Source organism: Taudactylus pleione, unplaced genomic scaffold (assembly GCF_031769625.1).
Source record: "Taudactylus pleione unplaced genomic scaffold, aTauple2 ptg000178l, whole genome shotgun sequence".
Taxonomy (NCBI): Eukaryota; Metazoa; Chordata; class Amphibia; order Anura; family Myobatrachidae; genus Taudactylus; species Taudactylus pleione.
Window position 1 is genome coordinate 13,921,669 of NW_028284580.1, and position 6,268 is coordinate 13,927,936.

The following is a 6,268-nucleotide window of genomic DNA, read 5'->3' on the forward strand; positions in this document are numbered from 1 at the left end:
CAGAATGTTTTCAGTTTTGACCTCTTCTGACTGTTCATTTTAGCAGATCATCCCAGGCGATCCCTAAGCCAATGACAATGGCTAGATTCATGCACTTTCTCTGAGTTTGTCTGTCAGTATGCATCATAAGAGCTCCCTGTTTGGTTAAATTATGAAAACTTTATTTATATTTTTTCGATCTGACAACTTGTTGACCATAAGCACTTATGGTTAGTACTGTCACTCTATAGGTCATTCTCTCAATATATAAAATGTAATGATGTTTTACTAGAAATTACATACTCTTTGTACAATTATGTGTTGAATACATTCTTATGGTGGGGCCCCTTGAAGCTGATGTCACTACTTTCTAACCTAACATTTCTCAGTAGAATAAACTGAGTTAGAACAGACATTCTTTCTATTTACATTTATCTACTCTTCCCTACTTGGGCCCCACTACTCTGCATATTTAATAAACTATTTTGATTTTTACAATTAACATTTCTCGTTTTGCACATATATGAATGAACAAGTTTATATTTTACAAGTCCAAATATAAATGAAAGGATACATTTTTGAGGATGCCTTACTCATATTTTTTTCCTTTAAACTGTTAATCAACCTTTTCTTATATATCGTATTTTATTGTGACCTATTTAGCTACATAACACTTAAAATGGCAATCATAGTTCACTATTACATTTCTTCATTATGGTTGTGATTTAACAATATTTTAGCTCTGTGACACAGAGATAAGGGATACCTGGGGCACATGTATATAGTTGGAAGGGGAGCATCCCACTCTGTCTCCCTTCATTACATGCTGGGCGCTGCCAGAGATGTGGTACTGCCGCGACCTTTGACCTGTATTTCAAGTGCACTACTGCACATTCGTCACATCTTCGTGCATCTTCTCTGTCCTCCATGGTTAGAGGACATGCCCATGAGTGACTGTGCCACATACCAGAGACTGTGCCACATACTGGAGACTGTGCTACACAGTGGAGGAAACTACAACCTCACTGTGCCACCACCGACTACCATTAGAGAGGCTGTCTTGTCCCTCGGGAGAGCGGACCCCAATTTTTTGGGTGTCTGGATTACCCAAGGGATTCCAGCCCTGGGCAGTTTGGGGCTGGTTTACATTATGACAGGGTGACCCCACGCTGTGAGTCTCCCTGCAATAGTGTAACCCCCCCTCTCCCCCCGGCTGGTTCAGCCCAGCGCTTGTTTTTGGAAAATGTTCCCTAATTCTCCAATACCAGCCCAGGCTGAGTGGTCAGGGACTGGTTTTGTAATACAGTTTTTATTTGACTAATTACAGCTGGGTGACTCAATGACACTGACTTACTTCCTAACCCTGTCCTCTATAGTAATTGAAACCTGACCCTGTTGTAGTGGTGGTGAGTTCACTTTCCCTCCTATCAGGTGCAGGCAGAGGAGACTACTGCTGTGCTCAATGGTAGCAGCTTCAGCAGACCTGCTTACTGCACTGCTGCCGCTGACAGGATTAGGAGGGGGAGCGACTGACCCGGGCCCAGGTAATGAGTACCGTTCCCCCAATCTTTGTGCTCCTGGTTATATATGCTGTATAATTTGAATTGAGGGAGGATGGAGCTATCAGATTTGGGGCATGATGTTATTTGAGGGAGTAGGGGGTTATCAAATCAGGGCTCTGCAGTGTGATACCCCTAACGTGTATAATGTCCAATACATAAATTAACATATGTGCTGTGTACCCTTTGGACTAAGAAAACTGCCCATTCACATGAGTGCCCCCCCCTTTACAAAGGGGGATTTGGTCCAGGCTGCCCTCTCTGAACTATAAGAAATGAGGGGCACGCGGCAGGGATGTTTGGACTATAGCCGCAGGAGAGGGGAGGAGAATGGCCCCAGGAGAAGCCCAGTTTGTGCAGTGGGCTAAAGCGGCGTGTGCGGGCGGTGGGAAGAGGCCCCGCACGCGACTGTTACTTAAGTGAAACCCCCGCGGGTGCCGTTCAGTGTAGTGTGCTTGAAGCAGCAAGTGCAGAGGGGACCCCTACGCAGCGTTGCGCTCACCTCAGGGCCGGTTGAGCTGCAGTGGCACCCTGGCAGAGAGTCCGTGTCCTGGGGCGGCGTCAGATGGTAGATCGGAAGTCTTCCGCAATGCAGCCTTCCTGTAATCAGCACTGAAAGGAGGCAGATCGGGGAGTGGAGAGCGGGCAGAGCTATTCCTCTGTCTGGCCTGCCCTGCAGTGTGATAAAAGGGAGAGATGTCTGAGGAGACGGAGAGGCGGGACTGACCAGCAGATGCTGTGAACCGCCGCCGCCACTGCTGTGAGGAGAGCCGCAGTCGCTGGTTAGGTGATTGCCCTAAACAGGAGTTCTGGAGAGGTGATGAGCTGTCCAGCGTCATCCTCCCTGTGATCAACCGGTGGTGTTGGAGACCGGAGGCGCGGTTACCTCAGTTGGGGGTTGAGCTGGAGGCGGAAGGTGTGAGTAACCCAGCCAGCCTTTTTAATAAAACATACACACTACCACCACAGTGTCAGAGGCGACAAGATTTAATGGAGAGCTGTAACAGTGGCCCCCTAGTTATAGTCAGCAGAGACTTTGGTAACAGGTGCAAGAGAAGAACATTAAAACTTACTGGAATTGACAGTGCATATGCAGATTATCCCCCAATATGCCTGTCTCTGTTATCTTCACTCAAGGAGACAATTGAGATCTCAAACCTTATTCTTCAGGGATAGAACTGCCCAAGTCAGTAATAGATATTTGGATAAGAACTGTCGAGAACCCCTATGTTAATGGGCAGCAGAAAATATTATATTTATTCTACCAGTGACTACATAGCCCAATTGGAGGTAGTGGAGTTATTACGCTGTGTAAGTTGTAGGAGGAATAAAGCCAGAATATCGCCATAAAAAGAATTGCATCTTAAACTCTCACTGCATAACCCACCATTTAGCCGTTATTTCAATGTTTTGTCAGCTGTAATCACAAAAGAAAGGGAAATAAAGAGGCAGGAGACCATAAACTTATTTGTCAGTCTCAATAGACGTTAATACAGTCTGCAGTTTCCCTAGGAGTTAAATAATAGTGACTTCAGGAAATATCCCGGGCACCGTTTGCAAACATTACATTAATTAGTCACTCTCTTGCATGCATAAGGGACTAGAAACTATAATTTGTTTTGTGCACAAAATAATAGAGCAATTTATGTCATCCATTATTGACGATATATGGTAATATTTTCTTGTTGCATGCCTATTGCTTAACCCCTTTCCTCATCAGCTTGGACAAAGGTTCCTGAGTTCCAGTCATAATAAAGCTTACGGATTTCAGTGTACTTTTTCTGGTGTAAAGTTGTGTAACAAATTGTACTTTAAATTGTTGTATTGTGATGCTAGTGTAGAAGTTGTTACTTTGCTGCACTACAAATAATTGAATAAATATTTTATTGCCATTCTTGCCTGTATCTATTTGGTAACCTTCCGGAAGAACCCAAGGTGAGCCAGAAACAAGTACTTGGTAAGGAAGCACCCTAGTACACCCTTATTAGGGTGTTACATGCAGCAGTGCTAGTGGCTGCAGGGTACCATTCCAGGCACTCTGAAAGCCACATACAGTTCCCATAGGGCAGTGACGGTGCTACCCACAGGGCCCAGCTCTCTGAACAGCGGCACCGCTCACACAACCCTAGTTGGTATACAATCGGGGAGCCGTCTGCCTTAATACCGGCAGCCGGCTTCCCGACTGTCATATCCCGGCGAGGGTGAAATGCTGGGCATCTAGATGTAGACACCTGTCATTTCCCCGCCGCCGGCCGCCGCGAGCGGACAGCCGTGGGGGGGGAGGTTAGGTATAGGGCACCCGGGGGGGACTTAGGGTTAGGCACCCCCCTGGGAGGGTTAGGGTTAGGCTAGGGGGAGGGAGGGTTAGGGTTAGGCACCCCCGGGGGGGACTTAGGGTTAGGCAACCCCCCAGGGGATTTAGGCTTAGGCAGCGGGGAAGGGGGGTTAGAGTTAGGCACTTAGAGGGGAGATTAGGGTTAGGCACAGGGGGGGAGGTTGGGGGACTTAGGTTAGGTTAGGACGATCGGGATTTCCAGCCCTGTCGGGCTTCCGCTGCTGGGCTCTGCTGGTTTGTCGGGCTGCCGCTGCTTGGATTCGAACTCCCGGCCATGCGGCAGCCGGGATATCATACCGATTCCCCCTAGTTGGGTCCTGACTACAATGTTTCCTGTATTGTATGTCAGTCACTAGAATCCACCTCTATTGTATAGAATTGTCCCTGTATTGTATATTGGTCACTAGAGCGGTCTATGTATTGTACAGTATATGTCACTAGAATGCTATACAGTACCTTGCTAAAGTATTCACCCCCTATGGCTTTTTACCTTTTTTGTTACATTACAACCTGTAACTTTTTTTTTTTAATCTGAATTTTATGTGATGGATCTGCACAAAATAGTCTAATTTGGTGAAGCGAAATGAGAAAAATATATATAAAAAAGAATCTTTATAATTAAAATTCTGAAAATTGGCATGTGCATATGTAATCACCCTCTTTGCTATGAAGCCCCTCAAAAGTTCTGGTGCAACCAATTACTTTCAGAAGTCACATAATTAGTGAAATGAAGTCCACCTGTGTGAAATCTAAGTGTCACATGATCTGTCAGTATAAACACACCTTTTTTGAAAGGCCCCAGAGGCTGCAATACCACTAAGCAAGAGGCATCACACCATGAAGACCAAGGAGCTCTCCAAACAAGTCAGGGACAAAGTTGTTGAGATGTACAATTCTGGGTTGGGTTATAAAAAAAATATCCAAATCTTTGATGATCCTCCGGAGCACCATCAAATTCATCATCATCAAATGGAAAGAACATGATACCACAACAAACATGGCAAGAGAGGGCCGCTCACCAAAACTCACAGACCGGGGAAGGAAGGCATTAATCAGAGAGGCAGCACAGAGACCAAAGGTAATTCTGAAGGAGCTACAGAGTTCCACAGCAGACACTGGTGTATCTGTGCATGTGACCACAATAAGCCGTGCACTCCATAGAGCTGGGCTTTATGGAAGAGTGGCCAGAAAAAAGCCATTACTTAGTGATAAAAATAAGAAGACACGATTTGAGTTGCCAAAAGGCATGTGGGCGACTCCCCAAATGTATGGAGGAAGGTGCTCTGGTCAGATGAGACTAAAATTTAACTTTCGGCCACCAAGGAAAATGCTATGTCTGGCGCAAACCCAACACATACCACCACCCCAAGAACACCATCCCCACAGTGAAATATGTTGGTGGCAGCATCATGCTGGGGGATGTTTTTCAGCAGCAGGGACTGGGAAACTGATTTGAGTCGAGGGAAAGATGGATGGTGCTAAATACAGGGATATTCTTGAGCAAAACCAACACCATGCTGAACCAGCTGGGGAGCTTACACTATCTAAGGGAGACACACAGAGTAAGGTCTCCCTGCATTATTGTAAAACCAGCCCCAAACTGGTCAGCCCAGGACTGGAAAGCCTTGAAAAGTGGGGACCCCAAAAATAAAATGGAGCCTCTACTCCCCTGGTGGTGGTGGTTGTGGGGGTAATGTGTAAAAGATAGATTAAATATTGTTCTTTAGAATGGAACAACAGGTCCCAACAAGCCTGCAACAGCACACCGGCACTTAAAGAACCACAAGTGCCAGCATGCCCGAACATTAGGAGCCGCTGGCACCTATTGTTCCATTGTAAAGAAAATTTTACAAAAATGACAGGAAAACACACACCAAATGTTTAAGCCTTTATTATACACAGTCAGCCCTGTGGCTGGAGGAATGGGTGAGAGAGTTTAACCAGGAACTTACTCCTGCTTGAATGCTTTCCGATTGCCATAGCATTTGAACTGTGGAGAGATCGCTTACGTGATTCAAGCATAGTTATCTGGTGTGATAACCTCAGTGTTGTTCAGGCCATTAATCACAAATGCTCAACTTCCTAGCCGGCGGTTACAGAGGTGTGCAAATTATTAGATGCATTTAAAACAAAGTAATCAAAACTTCCCTAAAGTCCAATGTTATCTCAAGAGAACTTACCCTTTTTGAGTCTTTATGTATCTCTCCTCAGTTACCTTCTCACACCATTTCCACACTATGGACCTCATTCAGACCCGGTCGCAAGTGCTGAGTGCTCGCAACCGGGTCGATGTTTTGGTCCTGCGCACTCTCACGCTCCGGAGCTCACTACAAAAGGGCCGGCTGTCGATGTTGATCGACAGCTCGGCCAGTTTTGTAGGTGGGGCAGGGGTGGA